This window comes from Galleria mellonella, unplaced genomic scaffold, assembly GCF_026898425.1.
Source record: "Galleria mellonella isolate WM207_F2 unplaced genomic scaffold, CSIRO_AGI_GalMel_v1 utg171, whole genome shotgun sequence".
NCBI lineage: Eukaryota > Metazoa > Arthropoda > Insecta > Lepidoptera > Pyralidae > Galleria > Galleria mellonella.
The window spans coordinates 2,610,674-2,636,085 of NW_026442014.1; the positions used below are offsets into that span (position 1 = coordinate 2,610,674).

The 25,412-nt window shown below is 33.3% G+C and overlaps 2 non-coding genes across 2 annotated transcripts; both read right to left on the reverse strand.

The window, feature by feature from the left end:
- Positions 1 to 990: 990 nt before the first annotated feature.
- Trnah-gug (transfer RNA histidin (anticodon GUG)) lies at positions 991 to 1,081 on the reverse strand. The gene is given in 2 exon segments: positions 991 to 1,025; positions 1,045 to 1,081. It is a non-coding gene; the product is annotated as a tRNA-His (tRNA).
- Positions 1,082 to 9,807: 8,726 nt separating this feature from the next.
- On the reverse strand, positions 9,808 to 9,879 carry Trnah-gug (transfer RNA histidin (anticodon GUG)). The gene has a single exon. It is a non-coding gene; the product is annotated as a tRNA-His (tRNA).
- Positions 9,880 to 25,412: the final 15,533 nt, after the last annotated feature.

The following is a 25,412-nucleotide window of genomic DNA, read 5'->3' on the forward strand; positions in this document are numbered from 1 at the left end:
ATCGGCATTCGCTTCTCCACAATTGGTAGAAAATTAGTAACATTTTGCCCAGCTAGCGTATACCGATAGCGCAGGCGGGGTTACCATTCCATTATCACCCATTAAAAAAAACATGAAAGTTGGACGCGGCAAGTCGTCATCTGATATGCATAAAGCCTTACACTTTACTAGTACTAACCTATTGTATAAATATGAAAGCGAGTTTTTTTTATATATTATCTCTTAGTAGCTTAACCAATTGTTATAAAATTTTGGTATACACGTACTATATATTTAATGGACAGGATATTTTTTTCTCGGTTCGTGAACATACTTTGTTTAAGTGCACGAAGTCGCGGGTAAAAGCTAGTGTTGTATACTTTTGTATTAATAATATGCTTCGAAACATTTACCATATTATAGAAAGAAATAATTTTCAAGAATCTTAGCAACTAACTGCAAATATATTTGCATTTATCTTGCAACTTAAACTATTATAAGATTAGGTTCCACAAAAACCCGACTTCGGTTGTGGCAAAACAAGTTATGTTCAATTCAAAATTAAAGCATGGAATCGAATTTTATAAAAAATTTATATATCCTTTATATATCCTTTTAGATAAACAAAAGAATTTTCCAAATCGGTTTACAACTCACTGATCGGTTTACGATACAAATAACGAATTGAGAACAGGAGGTTTTTAAAGTCATTTCTTTTTTACACTCTTATTTACGAAGAAAGTTGAACAGCAGTAGGCCATTTTCTCATTACATCTATTAATAATAATTTAGTAATATTAGTTTGATACCCAATGTACCTGTAAAAATATCTTTTTTTATAACATAGGGACCAAACGAGCATTCGGCTCACCTAATGGTAAGTGACTACCGCAGCTCATGATCACCCAAAACACCAAAGGCATTATAGATGTGCTGCCAGTCTCTTAAAAAGAAATATGCTCTTTTAATACATTAAAAATAAAATATAAGCTCCGCCGCGACAGTTTTCACTGCCGTGACCAGGATTCGAACCTGGGTTACTACGGTTTTGTATACGTTGCGAATCCACAACGTAGGGTCCTAACCACTAGACGATCACGGCTGAAGGAGCTGTTGATTTTAGCCTCAAATTTTGCCAGCACTTTCAATTTAAAAAAATAACCGTGAATACTTCACGGTTCGCTTGATTGCAATGCAGACAAAAAATATACTACATCATGATTGTGCAATCACTTCTTGCGCATTTTGCGATCAAATTTTTATTGTTATAAATGTCATTATACTGCAAAGACATCGTAAAACGAGTTGGCGTGACAATGTCACGACAATCTAAGTGTTATGCAATTTATTGATAATAAAATCGTAACTAGACGATGTCTATATATAAATATATAAGGATTAAAATTTTTGTTCTCTGACTGTCTATATGTTTGTTTCAATATCGACGTTTATCTAAAAATCATGCATTATAAGCTGTTGGCATTGCCATCAAAAATTAATAATACACAATTTATTTTATTGATTTATACTTTATTATACACACTAGTAATATATAATAAATATGACGAAGATAATCGTATGTACAAAGGCGAGCTTAACTCTAAAACAGTTTTCTTCCAGCAAACCCAAAGTGGAAAGAAGCCTCAATGCCAGCGGGTAAAGCGGTGTACAATTTTCAAATAAGCAGAACTAGACAAACCTAAGTTTAATTTAGTTTAAAGTTCACAGGAATATAAAGTTATCCTATCTTATTAAAACCCATTAATCCGAATTTTCATAGACATTATTCCAAATATCCGATGTTGCATTTACTTAGAAAAAATATTAATCCCATACAGTCCTCTTTGGAAACCTTCGCGATTACTTCCAGGTGATTTCTTCACAATGGGCTAACTGACTTGACTGTTCCCTCACCTGTTCCCACCGGTACCCTGTGTACCGCTAACATAAAGCAATAACATACACTATCCCATTTTCGTCCATTAAAAAGCACTCAAGTTTTTTATCTATAGAGATATTTTCTATCGAACATATCTAAAATGCCAGTACTTGTTTATACCAATTTGGCAGAAAGTACCCCGTATATATAATAAATGCGAATGTTTATAACAATGGACAGATGTAAAAAATTCTATATTCTTAATATTTTTTAAGTATTAAATGCTCGAAATAGTAAGATAAATATATTGTTTCTAGTTTTGATCCGCTATTTCGTATGCGTGGATTTCAAAAGTAGAATAATCAATTAAATAGACTACTTCTAGATAATATATCAGAATTAAACATATAAAGTTATACATTCAGGAACACAACTGCATTAACTATATTTACTTTGAAATAATAGTTTTTTGCGTAAATGCAGACAGACAGAGGAAATTTCTAAACATTATTGTTTTGTCTTCTATCCTTCTTATTAAGAACTCCGATATAAATTTTTCTCAAAAACTTCTAATATAGAGACTTCTAGTTACAGTTTTATTATAATACAGCAAGATTTCCATATAAAACACCTGCTTGACGGATTGGATAAGATTCGGGTAATGAGAAAATCGACGTAGACACGGATGGGTTATGACATCAAAAACGAACTGGGTTTTGGCATTGCTTTGATATTTTCATGCCTAATAATATCATTGGGAGATTGTTTGTCGAGTGCAAAGAAATGAAATACATGGTATTAGATGGGTAGGTAATTTAATGGGTAACTATATTTTAATTTTATACCACTGAGGTGGCAGAACAAGCTTGTGGCCCATCTGATGGTAAGCGGTTATTGTAGCCTATGTACGCCTTCAATACTAGGGGTATTTCGCAATTATTTCCGACCCTGAAGACACCTTTTTCCCCTTTTTTGAAGAACCTTATACACAAATAGGCAAAACTCTAGATAATGCCCCTAACATAATGCCCCTGGTATTGCAGGCGCTACGCATAGGCTACAGTAACCGCTTACTATCAGGTGGACTATGTACCTGTTTGCTATCTCAGTGGTATAAAAAAGTACTAAATAATTGTAAATTATTCACTCATTATTAAAATAAATATAGTAATTTATCTCGTCACTAACTGGAACTTGAAGATTCACTTTTATCAATAGGTGACAGTGAATCTCTAATACTACTCTACTCTCTAGTTACTACGTTACTAGGGTTTTTTCTTTAATGGATGATAATAAAATGGTAACCCCGCCTGCGCTAACGGTACACACTGGCGGGGCACCAGTGAGGGATAATAGGTTAAAATGAAAAGGCAGGTCAGTTATTTCGACACGATGAATACATCTGGAATTCAGCAAGATATTTTCTAAGAGAGACTACATGGAGGTTAACCTGATAGGGTGTATTGCTAGCAATGCGCCTGGTATTCTGCATTACTAATAATCCCTCTTCCCTCCCCACGTTACTCGGTTAGGTAAGTTAGGTCGATGCAATCGCTACATGCAATTGCTCTTACAACAATCATGTTGGGATAGTTATTAATAGCCCAGGCATATTACCATGCCTTTATAATCATTTGAAAAAAATATATATATATATATATATATATATATATATATATATATATATATATATATATATATATATATATATATATATATATATATAATAATTTTATTTAAGTTAATTAACTTAAAAAAATCCATAAGGAAATAAATAATTTTAATAAATAATTAGGAAGAATAATTTCAGAAGGTTGGTCAGTTATTACTAAATAAAGATAGATAGATAGATACTCTTTATTGTTTCCTCCAAAAGATTATAATAGTAAACTTATTATAAATATATAATTTTTTTATGTACGATATTTAAATATAAGATATATTATATAAAATTTCTGAGCAAAAAGAGATGACTGGGATTGTCAAATCGTTTTTTGAGCAAAATTGTTAATAACATAATCCTGATGTTTTCTTTGTTTCCTTTCCCTCTTAGGGGCCCGTAAGAGGATTATGAGGGGGAGTGGGGTAACAATATGTATCAACGAAAGCACCGACATATGCAGGGTGTAACCGAAATCATTAGCAGGGTGTTCTACTTTAATGAAACTGAGTTTTACCTCAAGGAGATGAAAAATGACAAAAAATTTTCAGCACCATACGGCGTTCAAAATTAACTAAATTGAGAGAAAGAATTTTAAAAATTGTCGTTGTTATTATTGTTTCAATCTGTCTACTTCTAAAGGATTTTATCTAGAATAATATTATTGTGAAAAGGAAATATTAGATTTTTTGCTTAAAGTGGAAAAATTAATAATAGTACTTAACCGATTTTAAAAATTCTTTCACTTATGGAAAGATGGATAGATGCTCTTGTTTCCTCTAAAATTATACTTATTATAGATGCAAACAATTACAAGAAAAAAATCAAAGTGAGAAAACAATGGTCGGCCTTACCGCTAAAGGCGATCAATTCCAGGCAACCTTTGGTTGTTTGATTGTAGGCATGATGAAAATTCTATTACTTTTAAATATGGCGATATAATACATATAAATGTATTTTATCGCCATATTTAAAAATGATATCATATATCATCATCTACATAACTGTTAATTTCTAGCTTTGACTTCCACGAGACAGGCTTTGCCTAGTGTGAGGTCATAGTTATATTGTATCATAGACTAACTTTGTTTAAAGGGGGGTAAGGGATTGTTAGAAAGGTATATATATATATATATATATATATATATATATATATATATATATATACATAAAACTTAATGGAAATTATTAAAACTAAATATGGACTAAATTTGCATAAAAAAAGTGGGTCGCTGTAGTGAGGAATATAAAGCTAGAAGTTTGAACATTCTGTACTCATGTGTTAATGATGTAAATAAATAATTAAACTAAGTTTCTTGATAAATTAAACAGCAGCCAGGTTTAGAATATCATAATTATTGGTGAAAACGCGAGATTGATTCATTATTGACATCGGAAATCAATTTCATGGAAACTCTATATTGAATGTGGCTCGAAATCGTTGTATTAATCCATCGCAAATTATTCGATTAATTTTAATTTTCATATTTTATTATGTTATTTCGCGGAAGTTCATATTGATCTTCAGTTCATATTGATTCAGATTGATTGGAAAATCATATTGATTTATTAATATCATCACGGAATATTCTGTAATGTTCATGGTGTTTTTCATGTCTATAGACGATAAGTTATCAGTTTCCATCAGATGGACCGTCAGCTTGTTTACCATTCCATGGTGCTAAAAAAATTAAATTTGGCTGTAACATAATTAAGTAAATATTTTTAATGGATAAATTTGGAACGATAACTCTACCTACGCAATAGTATACGTTAGCTGAGCACAAGTAAGGGATGATAGGTGAGACTAAAAATGGCAGATCAGTTAGTCTCTCATAATAAATACACCTAACAGTATACTCTGTTATGTCCATGGTACTGCTCATGTCTATAGGCGACGGTTACCACTTTCCATCAGGTGGGCCGTCAGCTTGATTGTCATTCTACTTGTAAGTTGTATAAAAAAAAAACCTGGAATTCATCACGATGGTTTCCAGGAGGGACCACGTACACGTACATCGACCTGACAGGATATATTGCTAGCAATGAGACTTCTAGTCTGTATTATTAACACTCCCTTTTCTATCCCTAATTAAGCAAATTAGTACTATTAGTTGCTGTTAGTTTTTATCCACGATTTCGCGTGAGCGAAATATATTTATTGATAGGAATAATAAGTAGCCTATGTCCTCCAGCATCCCATATAGTACGCGTACACCAAATTTCATAGTAATTGATTAAGCCGTTGGGTCGCTAAATGGCGACAAACAAACAAAGGAAAGGAGACTTTGTACAAAAGTCGATTGCTTGGGTACCTCTGTCCTATTCGTGTTTACACCGCGAAGCAGTTGTGTTTGCATGACTGTGTTTCGAAGAGTGGGATATGGCGTGAATTTACTGGGTACAGAGGAATAACATCTGAGTCCTCAGGAATGGCAACGCATGAGGGGTATCATGTGCGAAACAGTATACTCTGTTATGTCTATGGTACTGCTCATCTCTATAGGCGACAGTTACTACTTTCCATCAGGTGGGCCGTCAGCTTGTTTGCTATTCTAAGTTGTAAAAAAAAAACTTATTTTCACAGTTATGATATGCAAGGATACGTGCGTCTATTTTTTTTTTTGATACAGAGATATTAATCATAATAAGTAGATTAAAGACATTAGGCCTCTAAGCTATTGATTAATTGGTTGATAAAGTCCCGTTTAGATTCGAAACACGTGTCGCAGTATGGGTGTAGACTTAATAACGGTCGAAGATTGATGACTGATAGAGAAGGTCATAGGATGCCCACTAATAACAATGTGTAATGAGGTCCGAAAATTCCCACGGGAATATATTTTATAGCAGGAAAAATAATAATACTAATATATTTATTTTTATTACAATATTTTATTTCTCTAACAAAATAACAACATGATAAACAACAACAATTACTTATAGTTACATTAGTTACAATTCAAAACAATCTTTATGAGAGACTGATGCCCGTACATTTTTTTTAATGGGTGAAAACGAAATGTTAACCCCGCCTGCGCTATCGGCCTATAGGCCGTATACGGCGGGGCACCATTGAGGAATAAGGATGGAGTTAGGTCAGTTGGCCCATCATGATGAATTCCATAAATATTATGTATGTATATATATATATAATTTTTATAAATTTTTAACTTGCAAAAGATACTTTTTTAATTATACAGTACTATCATACCTACTTGTACAACAATTAGTCCATTACTCTAAGGTTGTCTTGAAAAGATTGCTCTCAGCAATAAGACCGCCTTACTGTACTTATACAATCGTATCGTTGTGTTTGTAAATTGTCTTGCTTATTTCCTATATTGTACTCGTATAATGCAAATGAAATATACTCATTCATACTCAAATATTAACTGCTATTATTTCCATGGGAACCGCCTAAGGTCAACCTGATAGGGTATATCGGGTAGGGTCGGTACTAGGATAACTGTCTTATAGATCAGCAGACTTCCAACTTAAGGACATTTATTGTAAGTGCAAAAAACTGGTAAATAAATAATTAAATTTTCACAATAAATTTATAATTTGTAAGCCTTGCCTCGTGTAGGTCTGGGTTTAGAATAGGCCACCTCTTCCTTTCCCGCTTATAGTGGACAGATAGGCAGCAGCGTCCCTTTTGAAATATTAGCAAAAGCCAAACTGCGGTCGCTAACCTGCCGGCCAAGAGGGGTAACTATTTTTATTTTCGACAGCCCACCTGATGGAAAGTGGTAACGGTTGCCTATAGACTATTGGCAAAACTTTCCTTATAGCTAATGAGATGTGATAAAATAAACTTTATTTTTTTTTTCAGTTTATTTTTGAATTCTATTTTTTTTAAATACACTTTTTAACATATCCACTTATAATATTTTATTTATATTTGTTCATATGCAGTTTTTAACAAAAGAAAAAGAAAAAGATTCTCGATCCGATTGTTTTTTTTAATGTTTGTTAGTTCACAACTCCGTCAATTATATACCAATTTGGAAAATTATTTTTTTATCCAAAAGAATATATGTACAGATTGGTCACATAGAAAAAAATTAAATCAACTAACTTTGTCAAAATTGAATTCGATATTTTTGTGGATCTTAAATTTCACTTAAATATCGCGTTAAATTCAGTAAATTCCTTAATATAATTCATTAATTGTTAATTTTTTTAATTAAATTTAATTGAAATAGCTGCTTTTATTTGAAGGACCTTTATAGTGGTCACAGTCTTCGTTATTTACATAAACAATAGATCTAAATCATCAAATTCGCAAAATAAATGTTGGTTTATCCGTGGTAACATTGCCTGAGGCGTCAGAGTACTAGTTGCTTAGATAAACAACTTCTTAAGTAAATTAGCTGGGTATCTATGGCTAGTTGCGGATTCTATAGTTGCTTGGTGTTCTGAAAATGGAAAAGTGAGTTTTCAGATATACATCTGAGAGAATACTCTCACTTAAATCTAAATAACAATACAATTTGATTTGCAAATTGCGTTATAGGAATTTTAGACTATTTCTTTCTGCAATTTTCTACTTCGTCTTATTTTAAGCGACTGTCAAAAGTAAGAAATTTTGAATTCGTTCGTTTTAGTTTAATATAACCATATATTACGCGATCATGTCGCCAATTCTGACTCGATTTCAATAATTCTTTTTGCAATCAGAATATTTTATTTCCATGTTATTCCAACATTAATTTTATGACGATCGAAGCATTTAGAAGTATACAATTGCTCACTTCGAGTCAGAGACGTAAATTTAAATATTTTTATTATAATACGTCCACGATCTCTATGAAAATTTTCGTTGGTCATCGGTGTATTTTGTTAAATTCACTTTACATATGAGTATGGAGTATTGTAGTTTGTGGCATGGTCTGAGAGTGTTGTTAAAACCATACGCGAATAAATGAATAACATTTTGTATCCATTTCATATAGCGACAGGACAAACAACCCTATTTTATGTACATAAATGGACAAACCATAAATTATTATTACTCTGGGAGTGACTCTGGCTGAGGTATGCGAAACGCACACCCATAAAAATATTATATATGTTTTATTTTTATGGGTATTTATATATGTATTTTTATATTCACCTTCTTTGTTCATTGTAAGTTGCATAAAAAAATAAAAATAAATCTAGAAAAATGATAGAATTTGTAAGGTAAATGTAATGTAAATTGGACTAATGTTTCCGCATTAAGCCTCTCATTTGAGTTTTTTTTTTATCTTTATTTATTTAGGGACTTTTGTCCTTTTAGGCACGTCAGTCACATCGCACCTTAATCAATTTTAGGACATCATTGTATATATTTTAACCATCAAAAGTTCACAATTTTACAAAATTTTAACAATCAAAAACACCACCAAATCATATAATATAAATGAAAGGAATGTCGTGAAACAAAAAAAAACTTAATAATCTATGGTCCGATGCAGGCCTCAAGGCGGGTAGATCTACATTAAAACCTACATCCAACCATATCATAAACCATATCATATACAAAGTTGTTGTATGTGTGTACTTTATAAAATGTAATACGAGTATATAAAGTATTAATAGTTATCTGTCATAGGTACTTTTAACTGCAAAAAGTAATTACAACTGTTTGGTTTGGTGTTTTAAAATAATTCGTGTCATAATATATATATATATATATTGTGTTTCCTTGGGCTATATTACGTAGTTATATTATCGTATTTGGTCCGATTTGACAATTACTTTTGTAACCGACAGGATTTAGTTCCATGTTCCTTCCATAATAATATTTTTTTACTACATATAAAAGTAAGTTCATAAAATTTCTCGTTGTAGATACATATGGACAACCCGCAGTATCCGGGGGAAAAGGGATTGTTTGTAATGGGGATTAGCAACTCAATGGGATGACAATGGAATGGCAACCCCATCTGCGCTATCGAGTTACACCAGCGGGGCACCAGTGAGGGATGGGAAGTGAAAATGAAGCAGGCCAGTTAGCTTATCGTGACAAATTCACCAATGAATCAAGCACGATGGTTTCCAGGGGGAACCACGTGGAGGTCGACCTAATAGGGTATATTGCTAGCAATGGGGCTGGCAAACTCCATTGCTAACATTCACTTTCCCCCTACTAACTAGGAGATACTCTGTCTACTACTTAAGGGACTTAGCGTGAAGATAAAAATATGAAATTAGGAATAGAAATATTAAAACTGACTTTCAGTACTGAGGTAAATTAATAAAATAATAATAAAAATATAAGCTCCGCCGCGACAGTTTTCACTGCCGTGACCAGGATTCGAACCTGGGTTACTACGGCCACAACGTAGGGTCCTAACCACTAGACGATCACGGCTGTCGGAGCTAATGAGAGAGGTGACCAAATATCTCAACTCTTTTAAAAACTGGAGCACTTTCCATTCGTTACGGTCACGCGAACGATTATAAAACCGATTTAGTTAATTTTTGTTTTTTGTATAATTTAAAATGACAAAGAAGCCGACTCATTCAATTGTTGGATAGTAATAACTTCCTACAGACATAATCAGTATATAATAAATAATTTTTATTCAAGTAAACTTAATAATAACCATTTTGGAATAGTCCTTTTTCTGTGAATCTACTGCTCAATTCGGAATGCAATTTCAGCTGAGAAAAACAGCCAAGGAAGATCGCTGTTGCTTTATTTAAAAGGTATGTAATCACTCGTGATACTTGGAAATGATTAATAGGGAATGTCGAGGGGTTTAGGAGTTTTCCACACAATATGTACGTTGTTGATCATGGTAGGCATAAAACAGCAACTCGTTGTACAGTGTTTCGTGGTAGACGTTAGACTGGGCTACCTTTTTGTCTGTTCGTCTTAAATCAGGGGAATCGGTAGAATATAATGCGATTGGAGGGTATTTGGATGTGACTTTCTTAAATAGATTTAATTATTTATAAATAAATAGTAGTATGGAATAAATTGGTAAATATAGTCTAAACAGTACCAAAAATACACTAGTTTTTATCACTAGTACGGTGAATAGATATAAATGAAGGCATTAGGAATTTGCGGTCTATTCTGGACGTTCGACCATAATTGTGCACTGAAGTCGGATAATGACGCTTAACCTGATCCATTTGAATTTCGAATTTGAATTATTAAGTCGTTGGATATTGTTACTTATTTTTTTTTTTTAATTAAAAAATAACCTTATCCTGTAGTAATTTAGAAATAAGTCCACCCTTGTCCATAATATTAATAAATGTATTATTAATGTAATTTATAAGTGCAATAAAGAATATATATATATTATAATTGTTGAAAGAAGATGCAGTGAGCTTTGCGTGTTAGAATGTATTGGGCAATTCAGAAACGGGTGTCTCCGGTTAACATCGGTCTCCGATAACACCATTGTCTCTGGTCACCGCTATCTCCACCTTCACACCCGTCTGCATCGACGTTATCGTGAACTGTGGCCCGCAGTGTGAGGCGAGACGCTGTGACGCAGAGCGCCAAACGCCGCGTGAAACAGATTTCCGGAAGAAGCCGAAACAATTGTCAGCAACGACAAAAATACATTGCGTTTATTAATTTCCCGTTACATATGCATATAGACATCAATATAAAATATATATATTATATTCAAGACTTGCAAAAAGACAAGGTGATTACGTTATAGGATTACGTAGTAAATTTTTATATAAAAAAAAATTCATTTTGTTTTCGATCATTACTTTTTTAGCAAAATGTTTTTTTTTCGATTGGTATATTTTGTTACATTCTTTATTTGGATCTACCCTTTTCTAACAAAACTTACTTTTTAGATTTTTTTCATGTAACCTATAAGGGCCAACAAGTTGACGATCCACCTGATTACAAATAGTATTGTTCATCTATAGATGAACAATACAAAACCATTCTTGTGACTTAAGATGTTATGCATCCTTATTCGTTAATTTCACTGCCAAATACTACCCAGAAAATCTAAACACGGTAATATAAGCACAGATGCTTCACAGCACAAACACGAGAGGTACAGAGATACGTTGTGTATAAATCGTATGCATAAAAGAAATATTTTCGTATATAACAATTGGAAATATAATATAAAACCCATTCGTATTTTTCCGTGAAGCAGTTTGCATGGCTGTATTTTGGTTTTGAAGGAATGTGGCAATGACATTACACGGTACAGAAGCGTAACACCTTAATATTCAGACATGGTGATGCCTGAAAGGTATTGTGGGCGACAAAGAATACTTTATTATGTTATTCTAAGTTACATAAAAAAAAACAACAATATTTGTACTTGAGAACTAACTGAAAAAGGTCATGACGAGACAAATGTAAAATTTTACGAAAGTAAGAGCAATCACTTCGATGTGAATATTGTCACAAAAGTATCTAAAGAAATACAATAGATTCACTATTTACATCGCAGATATAGGAAAGAGATTAGATCACGCCAGCGTTTCTTTGAACGAGGCATTTCTTAAGAAATTTCCATAACAATAGTGAACAAAATAGAAATAGGTTGCTACTTGAAGTAATTCAGAAGCCAGTTGAGGCGGAGTTAGGCTCCATAGAGATCGCGTCTCACTGTTGGCGACTAGCGAGGAGCGAGTTGAACTAGAACCTACAAAGAAGCGAGTGTTTGTTGTCTATGCAGTGTTCTTATTGAGTACTGAATTACAGGTGTGTCTATGAATAAAACAATAAAAAAATAAAACACTAATTAGTTTTTGTTTATGTAAATCCTATATATTTTTTTATTTTAGTAAAGAATTTCACAGAAATAGCATATAAGCGATAATAATTCATAAGACTAAGTGATTATAAATTAACTATCATTATTCTATTATATTTCACACGCTAGAAAAGCAAATGGTCGCGTATAGTGCTGTTTCAGAGAAGTTTCTTCCCACGAACACTCAGGCTGTGGAATGAGCTCCCTGCCGAAATTTTCCCTAGAGACTTCCCAGGTTTTTCAAAAAGGTTAAGCTAAGAGTTAAGCTTGCCTGTTGTACATTGCTTAATTTTAGTTACTTTTCTACTCATTTTTCTTTTAGGAAATATTTATAGGTAGAATTATGATTTTATAATTTATTTTTTGTAATTTCTACATCGGCAGCGGGACAAGTGCTTTATATGAATTTTACGATTGAATAATACCGCCCCCAGGCGATATTCTTACCAATACAACCTCAAGATTTTAACATTATTTTCCAATAGTGTCAATAAGTATAAAGCAATATACAATTCAAATCAGCTAAATTTTATCTTGAAATACACACTGTAAGACTATCAGCAGCACAAATTCTGGAACTGGCCAACTTTTTTGTTATACAACTTAGAATGGCAAACAAGCTGACGGCCCACCTGATGGAAAGTGGTAACCGTCGCCTATAGACATGAGCAGTACCGTGGACATAACAGAGTATACTGTTTCGCCCATGATACCTCCCATGCGTTGCCATTCCTGAGGACTCAAGTGTTAGTATATTAGTGTGTGTAGTTATTCCTCTGTACCCTGTAAATTCACGCCATATCCCACCCTCCAAACCGAAACACAGCCATGCAAACAACTGCTTCACGGCAGAAACACGTATAGGACATAGGTACCCAAACAATCGAATTTTGTACAAAGTCTCCCTCTGGTTAATTTTAATATGTATGAAGGAAAAATATTAATAGTATAATATTGAGCTTCCTGATGAGGTTTTTCCTGAAAACTAAAGTACGGGGTTCTTTAAAAAAGGTCAATTAAGATTTCTTCAGGGTCGACAACGCGCACGTGACACTCCGTGTTGCAGGCGAATACTCAATGCTTGATACAATAATATATCAATGGTAAATAAAATTTAAATATGTATGTGAACACACAGTGTGTGAGTATTCCTCTATCGGGTCTGAATATTTCAATAGCTTTATTGATTTCCTCAAAGCTTATCTTCCCGTAGCAACGTTAAATATAACACATACTATATATTGAAAATGTAATAGAGATATTATTTGGCTGTGTTGCAATAAAGGAACTAAAAATATCCGACCATACGCAACTAAATTACACTCCAATGTCTCTGAATTGAGAAACTCTTGCTTTTAAAGTCAGTGAAAATTACTGGTGTAAGAACTGATTTTGAATAATAGGGAAAATTAGAGTTTAAAAATTAAAATGCTTCTGTTTTAAAATATTAATTCTATTAAACCTAGTATAATATTATATTATCTGTGATTAAACTTTTTTTTACAACACAGGGGGCAAACAAGCATCCGGCTCACCTGATGGTAAGTGATTACCGCCGTCCATGATCGCCCACAACACCAATGGTATTGCAGGTGTGCTGCCGGCCTTTTAAAAAGGAACATGCTCTTTTCTTGAAGGTTACGTTGTAATATCGGTTCGGAAATACTGCTGCTGGAAGTTGATTCTAAAGAATAGTTGTGCGTGAAAGAAAGTGCCCTGAAAAACGCATAGTGGAAGACCGCCATTCGTCCAGACGGTGGTGAAAATCACCGAATAATTTCCCAGAGCACTCCCTATGATAAATTCGGTAGAAGATACACAGAAATGCAATATCTCTGCGCAGTTTCAGTGGGTCGAGCCGGACAGTAAGGCGTTGATTATCAATAATTCGAGCCGCCCGACTTTGAATGCGGTCAAACGGAAGGAGTTGGTACTGTGGCGCTCTGGGCCATAGGTGAGAACAGTATTCCATATGCGGCCTGACTTGAGCTTTATACAATTTCAGACGGTGATCCGGCGTGAATACCGTCTCACTCTATTGAGCACTCCTAACTTTTAGGAAGCTATCTTAGCTTTTTCCTCCAGATGACCGCATAACTGGACCTGCCTGCCAATTGTGGCAAGTACTGGCAAGACCCTCCAAAAGGGGTAAGGCGATGTTTAGCAGTGGACAATTAACGGCTGATATGATGATGAAGGTGATGATAAACTTCACTAAAAACCTTACGATGTTTTGCGATCTCACTGTGTTGTCTGTAATGAGTGGTAACAACATAGTCGGATAACGCTACTTTTACTCTCTTTGTACTAAGCACGGCATAGCTCAATAATTGGCATGATAACCTGTAGTCTGGTAAGCCACATTAGAGAATTTCGTATAATGAAGGTGGTCTTGAAACCGAAACTTGGAACTAGGTGTCGACACCCTCACAGAAGCAGCAGTAAGGTATAGTAGTAACACGAGTTCGGTTTCGCTACAACATAGACCATTCTAGTAATATCGTTTAAGAGTTTAAAGCTTTCTTTTAATATTTCTATGTTCAGCAGTGGACAATTAATGATTGATAATGATGGTGATTATCATCATCACACGATTTTACCAGAGGGAGACTTTGTACAAAAGTCGATTGCTTGGGTACCTCTGTCTCATTCGTGTTTCTATCGTGAAGCAGTTGTGTTTGCATGGCTGTGTTTTGGTTTAAAGGGATATGCGTGAATTTACAGGATACAGAGGAATAACATCTGAGTACTCAGGTATGGCAACGCATGGGGGTATCATGGGCGAAACAGTATACTCTGCTATGTCCATGGTACTGCTCATGTCTATAGGCGACGGTTACCACTTTCCATCAGGTGGGCCGTCAGCTTGTTTGTCATTCTAAGTTGTATAAAAAAATGTGTGGTAAAATTGTGTTAATAAAGTCAATTGTATTTGCACGATTTCTAGAGATATCTCATGTTGCTTAAATAGCTGTCATCCACATATCATTATATTAGCCCTTAACCGTCGACTACTGAACATAAGCCTTGAGGGGTTTTGCCAGTAGTTGCCACTCTTGGCAGGCGGACTGGCAACGCAGTCAGGTTTTAGAGATGATTTAAAAGGACGTTGCTGGTCATCCCTCGCCGTCCCTTAGTCGTCTCTTACGAGACCCACGCGAAAGGAAAGAGTAGTCTTTTCTATGCCGAGACCACATGACTATAAAAAGCTGTATTACATACAAAAGTGGTTGTTGACTTTACTAATAACCGGTAGATTTGTTTTGAAAATTGTGAGTTGTGGCCTTGATATGTGGTATACCTAAGCAGGTATGGCGCAAGTAATGACCCTTGAGGTATACCCACTCTTATCTCATAAAATACAGTTCGGGAATGAAGCATAAAGATAGCTAAATATATTTGTTTCCTATTTCTGTAAAAATACGATATTCTTAATTATATTATCATGATGTAAAATAAAGCAAAGTCATATTGTCGTAAAATTCAATCTCGTGACGGAAAAAACAATTTCGCAGGTAAACGAAAATAAATCCTTTCGTATTGAAGGTAGACAGACATAGAGTAAAAGTTTACTTAACACGTTCTATAGATGAGCGTGGTGCGGATTTTGTATGCGTTATAAAAAATGTACATATGTACGATGTTGAAGCTTGCATTCTCAATTTATCTGTATTTTTCTGACTGTATGAATGAATGAATAAATGAATTTTATTGTTAAAAATATGGTACAATAAGATCATATGGTAGTATTACAGTGTTTTCACACATTTTGTCATCACTGACGTGTAACAATCATTACAAATGTTATGACAAAATAATTCCTTAATATATAATAATATAATATAATAAAATAAAATAAGTTTAAGGTTATGCGGTTAGGTGGCCAATTCTGAACCGATTCTGTTATCTCTTATTTAACCGTTTAACATAAATAAAATTGATAAAATTTCTTTGAGTTTATTTTAAAAGTATATGCGTATTTACAAGTTTGTTTATTTAACTCTTTATTGTACACACTACTTATTTATAAAAATATGACAGAGGTAATCAAATATACAAATGCGAGCTTAACTCTAATAGAGTCCTCTTCCAGCAAACCCACAGTGGAAAGGAGCATCAATGTCAACGGGTAGAGCGGTGTAAAATATTGTGATAATTTATAAGTTTATATGAAAATTAAAGAAAAAAAATCTATTTGTAAATGATGGAGTTATGAACGAATACAAACATAAAAAAATACAACCCAATTGAGAACCTATTCCTTTTTTTGAAGTCGGTTGAAAACGAGCAGGTATTAGTCGATAAAAAATAGGGGAGTAAACTCTACTCTTGTTCTTTGCGAAGCAAAAACCCGCTTCTTGCGAAGCAAAGTAGTTATAGATACATTATTCCGCGTTCTAAATTCAAATATTCAGTTCGATGTAACTACGGAACATCTTTTCCTTTATCGATGTATGTTAAATGATATAAAGTCGCTATTTTTTACGCTATGTCAACTTTTGTTAGTACAACATTATAAAGTTTTAGCAGTTTGAAATAATATTATGTATTATATTAAATTTTTCACTAGTTATTACCCGCGATTTTGCCCGCGTGATTGAGATAAAAAGTCTATATCGTTCTTCATTCCATATAGTAAATATTATAACAAATTTCAAAGTAATTTATTAAACTGTTGAGGCGCTAAGAGGTAACAAACAAACAATCTCACTTTCACATTTATAATATTAGTAAGGATTGTGCTTACAAATTTAAATACTTTTTATAAAAATACATTAAAATTATATTAAAATTGAATGAGTGATTTATCGTTATACAATAATGTGTCTATCTATAGATTCAAGTAGCATTTATCTAGGAATGAGATCTGGGCGAACAAAGCTGCGAACACTACCTAGTTTAACATATGCAGACATATTCTACATAAACCTATCATACAAACAGATGCCAGAAGATACATTTAGCATATTCAGGTAAGTAGTGCATGCAAACAGACGACTGCGGCTATTTTTGAACTACTTCAAAAGAATAAAGATTGTTATTTTTACTGTACATATTTTTTGAGGATATGTTATACAATATCTTCATCAATTGTACTCCTTTATTTTTGTGAAAGTATATAGAAGAAAGAAAGAAAGGAAACCACTACCAGAGGGAGACTTTGTACAAAAGTCGTTTGCTTGGGTACCTCTGTCTCATTCGTGTTTCAACCGTAAAGCAGTTGTGTTTGCATGGCTGTGTTTCGGTTGGAAGGGTGGGATATGGCGTAAATTTACAGGGTACAGAGGAATAACATCTGAGTACTCAGGAATGGCAACGCATGGACGAAACCGTATACTCTGTTATGTCCATGGTACTGCTCATGTCTATAGGCGACGGTTACCACTTTCCATCAGGTGGGCAAAAAAAAAAGGTATGCTACATTTTTACATCTTGTGAAAAAAAAATAGTGCTCTAATTGGCTCATTCATAGTTTTCTTATAAAATTTGCGTTTACGATATATTTATGATATAGATGTCTACCTATACATATAAAGTCAAACAGGCCGACAACCCACCTAATGGAAAGAACACTGTCGCCTACAAACACGAAATGCACTATGGACATCCAAGACATCACAGAGTATGCTGTAATGTCCATGATACACCTCAATTGTTTGCATTTTTGAGGACGATATTAAATCAGTGTAGGTCCCGGCATAGAATAAGGCACCCCTCCCTCCCGTAGGTGTCGTAAAAGGCGACTAAGAAAACTATGATAGGAAGGGACTATGGTGGATGGATGTACAGCAGTATCCTTCCTAAAACATCACCAAAAGCCAGTCTGCGGTTACCAACCCGCCTGCCAAGCGTGACAACTACTGGCAAAATCCCCCTTATGGGGTAAGCTATGTTCAGCAGTGGACAGTTAACGGTTGATACAACAACGGTATAAATCATTATCATCAAATAAACAGCTAACTGTCCACAGGTGAAAATTCCTTCCGAACTGAACTTCCGTATCGAACTGAAAAATATAGAAAATTTAAATCTTTGTCAATGCTCGTGGGAATTTTTTGTTTTTATTTTGAGTAAAGTAATTAAATACAATCACAACTGCGTCATCTATTTAATTTCGTGTCTATTCGTCTGAAACTGCATTCTATTCATAAATCAACAAGTTGTAAGATCATAGTTTTATTTCTACACAGAATTTCCTCTTTCTCCGTCTCTAAAGCTACAAAATCGGCAGAGTTGCAGATTCAACAACCGTTTCGCTTGGTCGAAACTATAAAAATGAAACTATTATAATTTATTATAATACCTTTTTCAATATTTGACCCAAAATAAATGGTTCTCCAAATCCGAGTCCATTAAGTGAAATACGAACGATAAAAATAAAGGACTGAAATCACATTACTGTACGCAAACATCGGACTGTCCTTTGCATGCTTGTAAACCAAAACGATTAAAAAAAAACTGATTACTCAGTACATAGAAATGTAAAATAAACATACTAAGTTAGGACTAGACTTAACCATGTTATAATAAAATGTAGTAAATAAAGTAAATAAATTTAGTTGGTAAGGTTAAATTTTAAAAATATGTATATATTATATATACATAAAATAATAATAAATATAACAGATAATAAATAAATAAAACATATTCACAGCATCTAAAATAGGTGGCACTAGATAACTGACAGACATATTAAACACATTTCCTATGTAAGTACATACAAATTATATATAGAAAAACATACAAACCAACACAAGAATACACAAAGAAGAAATCGAATACACAATGATAAGATAGTGCATTAAAATGGCACACGATCAAGGTATATTAGGTAAATGCTCTAATAAAACCGAAGAAAGATTCTTGGGTGAATCCGTACGGGCAAACGCAGTGTAGGAAGATGTACTTTTTTTTTGTTGGATGAAAATGGTATGGTAACCCCGCCTGCGCTAACGGGATACGCTGGCGGAGCACCAGTGAAGGGTGATCGATGAGAATGAAAACAGGCCAGTTAGCCCATCATGATGAATTCATCAAGAATTAACCATGATAGTTTCCAGCGGGAACCGTGAGGAGGTCGACCTGGTTGGGTATATTGCTAGCAATGGGATTCTCAGTCTCCATTACTAACAATCCCTTTATCCCCTATTATTATTATTTAAGCCGTTAACTGACCACTGCACAAACGCTCAAGTAAAATCGAAGAAAGATTCTTGAGTAGCGACTCCGTACGGGCAAATGCAGTGTAGGTCGACGTACTAGACGGAGTGATGGATGTAGGTGGCTCAGGCCCATCCTTTATAGAACTTTAAGGGGGACGTCTATGTTCAGCAGTGGACAGATAATGGCCGAGATGATGATATTGAAGTAAACTGTAAATTAAACTCAAAAGCCTATTTATAAAACTAAATGAAATTAAATGAAAATATGAAATATTTTCATGTATTTATAAATGTAGGTTTCCACAAAAAAAGACTTTATTAAAAATTAATTATAAAATAGATTCAATTTAAAATTGGAACACGACCTCGATGATGACGTATTTCCCTATCTATTTGAAATAGAAGTAGCTAACGAGCAGTAGCTATACGCGAAGAGTCGATCAATTCCAATACTTTGCTGTCTTTAAACATTATGATATTATAATTCACCTTAATATTTTAGATAAGAAATAAATAATAATAATTATAATTTCGTTTTTAAAAAGTAAAATAAACAATAATTCAATGATTTTTTTTATTGTAATTTTAACGTATTTTCCCTTTTTACAATACCTACCTACATGATACCTTGAGGCAAAGTGATATTTGATACCACCCGGATTTTCTATGCCACAGATATAAATTAATCTCTTCTGACGGCCAGTATTATATTCACGACTCCAGTGACCTTCGGTGAGCCGGAATAATGTATAATTAGGGTAAAGATACCGTCTAACATATTTGTTATCTCACATTAATCTGTTATTAATTGAATTTCTCGTGAAATAATAGGATATTCAATCTTCAATCATTACATATTGACTTTTGAAACTGGCCAATTAGTGACAGTACAATTTCGAATAGATACAGCGAGAAACGGCGTTCATATTTTCAAATAAAGAATTTTTACAATTGGTAACTTTGTTCATCCTACTAATTGGCGGGTAAATGAAAGAATACATCAATGAATTGAACTTGAGAAAATTTAAATATTAATTATGATTAAAATTATTATTGTTAAATTCCTCTGCCATTTCTACCAGAAATTTCACAACTTGCCATATTAGCGATGTCCGAGTGCCAATTTGTTCACATTTTGCGACATACGTTTCACCACTGAATGACACAATGAGGCATATTCAGGCAAATTATTACATCGCTGTTCGAAGTCTAGTGTTAATCGTTCGGCACCTAAACTGCGAATGACTAATTTTCGATCGTGTTGCCGTATTTATGCCCTTTTAGTGGGGTGAGTGGTATTGTTTTGCTCTATTTATTATTAGAGATAGAAATAAAGTTTTTACTCTACCAAAAACCGAGTTCAATTGTGAAAAAAAAATACAGTTATTTTGATCTAAAAACTAAATTACAAAACCGATTTTGATAAAATTTCTGGTTTTTTATTTTATACAACTTAGAATGGCAAACAAGCTAACGGTCCACCTGATGGAAAGTGGTAACCGTTGCCTATAGACATGAGCAGTACCGTGGACATAACAGAGTATACTGTTTCGCCCATGATATCCCCCCATGCGTTGCCATTCCTGAGGACTCAGGTGTTATTCCTCTGTACCCAGTAAATTCACGCCATATCCCACCCTTCAAACCGAAACACAGCCATGCAAACACAGCTGCTTCACGGTTGAAACACGAATGGGACGGAGGTACCCAAGCAATCGACTTTTGTACAAAGTCTCCTTCTGTGTAACAAATCTCTAAATATATATTTTTTAAGAAAAAAAAAACATCCAAATCAGTTTAGATTTGGTAGAGTTATGGTGTAACAAACAAAAAAATACAACCGAATTGAGAACTTCGTTCTTTTTGAAGTCGGTTGAAAATAATAACAGGCAGACACTAAATACAATATACAGTCTATTGGCGACCGGCCGATGCAAACTCTTTAGACATTATTATACTTTTTTATATACATTTACTTTTAGAATGTTCTTATTATTTGTAATTTCAATTTTATATTTTTTGACATATATCATATTATTCTGTTCCTTGCTTGCTGTTTAATACATTTATTTCGCTACTAAATTCCGTGTCTACATCATTTCATCACCTCATCACAGTCCACCACTCCGTAATACAGTCCATAGTATCGTTTGCATTCTACACGTGGCAAATCTTGATTTACGTTATCGCAAACTGTATTTCTTTATCGAGGTTCCTTACGCTTTCCCATAACTCTTTACCGTCCATTTAACCTTAATGCAGAATCACTATGCCCGCCTCTATTAGTTTAGTTATCACAGCCATGAATTTTTACTCGCTTATTTTCTATCAGATATTTTCAAAGGGAAAATGTGTTTGACGCGACGAATCTAGCGAACGCTTTCCCACCATTTAATATGAACACGTATATTTTGTTTGCATTGTGTATCTATCTTTATGAGGAAGTTATTTTTCTGAGAATTAATTTTTTCACTTACAAAAGGTGGAATTCTACAAACGTGTGTCTGCAGATATGTTGTTATTTTCTTGGTCCGACTATCAAAAAGGAAGGACTATCAAAAAGAAAGATAGTTTTGGGATATATATATATATATATATATATATATATATATATATATATATATATATATATATATATATATCATATTATATCTACATCTTTAACGTAACATTAGGCATAGGTAATATGGATATCGTTCCGATATCGCCTATATTGGTGAGATACCTATTTTCGAATATGTTAAAAGTCTGTTATCCAATATTTTTTTTTGATAACAGATTTTCATATTTTCATTATTGGACCAGTATATAGGTATTTTAACTAAAATATATAGATATTACTATATGTTGTATGTATGTATGTACCCCTGCGTAATGTATAATCTAAAAACTTGCCGGTTTCTACATGTCTATAGAAACATATTTTTACGCTTAATGACAACGTATGTATTTATATTTATAATAAGTTTACTATTGTAATCTTTTAGAGGAAACAATAAAGAGTATATATCTATGTAACTGATGCTCTTATTGTATCTGTAACACCATATATTTGCTTTTTTTTTAAATTAGCTATTATTTTTTTTGTCTCCACCAGTTCACAATTTCTATCAGACATTCAAGGGTTGACTGGAAGAAATCCCTTTTAAGGGATAAATCCGCCATTGTACTCATTCTTTTCTTAAGATTAACAAACAAAAAACGTATTTAAATTGCAAAATAACGTAAATTTAAATTCAGCAATGAATATTTTTTTCTTCTTTTTTCTATTCTTGTTTTGTAATGTTTGTGGTGGATACATCAGTATATTGTTTATTTGTGTTTATCTATAACACTGTATTTACATTTATAATACTATCAGTATAACTAACAGTATTCTCCATAACGATATTGTACTTATTGTACGTATATATATAATAGGACCAATCTGGAGTACATGAATGAATTACGCGTATACACCGACAGCTCCAAAACTGAGAACGGTTCAGGAGCCGGAGTCTTTTCCCTAGACTTTAATATAAACATATACATACTGGTTGGCGAACACAGCTTAATATTCCAATACAAATGTGTAGCAATAACCGAGGCTGCTGCAGCTGTACATAAGCTAGGAATAAATGACATTGGCATTAGATTCGTATTTGATAGCGTAGCGGTATTAAAAACATTACGAAACAACAAGACAAATAATAAATTAATAATCGAATGCCACCGAGCACTGGATAAGATATCTTCCAATAATCGAGTTATTCTCCAGTGGATAAGAGGGTACAGTGGATCTTACGGTAACGATGCCGCAGACAAGCTAGCTAGAAGGGGTTCTGGAACGAAGGTGGCAGGCCCGTACCCACTTCTTCTTCTTTCGTTTTCGCTAAAATAGGCAGCGCCAACATTGAATAAACATTTGTGTATATACACATATGTATGTATATATACATATAGTATAATGATAGTTAACTATCATAGTACATATAATCAAATGACTTCTAAAAAAAGCACGTTCTTAATTCACCCCATTTTTGTGAGTGTGTTACTCAATATCTTCGCTATTTTTGAACGGTGTTTTAGAAGCAAAACGGGAGTAATCCCGTGTAACTCCTATATTCATTTTGTCCTGACTGAAGCCGCAGAAAAATTGAGCTCGTTTCGAAAATTTACATATATGAGACATGATTTTGCGTTCTAAATTCAAACATTTAAAATATAACTTATCTTTGAAATATCATGTCATTTATTGGTGCGTTTTGTGCGTTTAAAACTTAGACTGTAAAGTATTAGTTTGTTAATGTAACAGAGAAAAATATATATGTTAAAACGAGACAGACAAGTTGATCATTCACCTACACAATATAGGCTCGAATCGGATATATGGCGGTAGATATGAACAAAATTAGTTCTAATTATTTTTACACTTGGAAATGGAACTAGTTTTAAATTAATGTATTTAGAATTAAGCGGACTGTACCTGGATAACTTAGAATAAATTAGGAAAACAGAATTGTATATTTTTATTGTGCTTTAAATATTTATCTCTTTAAATGTAATATTATAGAAGAATCAGAAATATTTTGCACAGTAATAACGAAATAATATATCTAAAGTAACACGAATAAAGTTTTCAATATCCATGTTATTGAAGTGATAATTATAATTAAAAATATTAAAAATAAAATACAATTCCATATATTTTCAAAATCGTGACTTGCACACAATTACATTACACGCACACTAATGCAACTATTGTCTGGTCTCTATCTGTCAGTACGTAATTATATCTACAGTTTAAAATAAGAATAGGGAGACTATAAATTTGTATCGATTATATTACAATCGCAGATATTGTTTTTTTTTTTTTTGCGGAGGAAAACTTCACTTGTTTATGTAATAATTCTAAGACACACAAGCACAGAGCTGCAAATAATGCGTCATAATGCTCGTCAGAATGTCAATACCATTTACTACGAAGGCGTAGGCGATGGTTTTAGACGCGTCAATGGTGGTAGGGTTAAGTTGGCTTTTAGTAGCATTCAATATTGAAATAGATGGATTATTAAAGAGGTCCTTGGTTTGTTCCAATACGTGTATTCCTGTTATTACCAAATACGAGTAAATAGAATTTATATAAAGCAAACGTGACGTTCCACTTCTATTTTTACACTGTAAGGCAGGGATTGCTTTAAACGAAAATATGAACCTACCATTACCAAGCAGGATTTTTGTTCCCATCTTATCTTATGGTATCCCGTGGTGAAAGTGGTGACAGTGCATTTTTATTCTGTTGACACTCGTAACCGAAGTCCTGCTATAATATTATCTTTCTTTATATTTATTATACAATAACTATTTTTTTTTATTACTGCTAACTGTCTACTGCTTTACACAATCTATAGAATACTCGTATAAGTGTTGCCAATATTGGCCTGTGTGAGAATATAAGTGGTTTGTATGTACGACAAGTTTTGAAAATAGATCTGAGAATGTGAAAATAATAAATTGTTATAAAAGTCACTACCTACCTTTACCCTTTGATTTGCGAAAAGTCCGTTTATAACATACTCAGATCGCTCAGTTACCTAAAGTATGCTAAAATTACCTGAGATTACCTTGTACATTTTATAAGTACTAAGGGTTTCGATCTGCAATCCTCCGATAGACGTTTCAATCTTGAAATGTCCTTTTAGCGACACAAGAAATGACCTTTTGCGTAATTTATTTGCTAATAACAATAATTTAAAATTTTAAAGATAAACTCTTACGACTGTGAAATTATTTTTTTTACTTATTAAATATTTTAAGTACGACAACGACAAAACTGTTATATTTCTGTTTTAAGAGGAGACATCAACAATCTATTTTTTTCTTTCTACCTCCAATGAAAATTATTCATTGCCACATACGAGAATAAAATGTTCTTATTAATTATCGAGTGTTGCCATGCAATTATTACATCTAAAGTGTACATTGCCACATATATTAAAGTATCTTGTGGA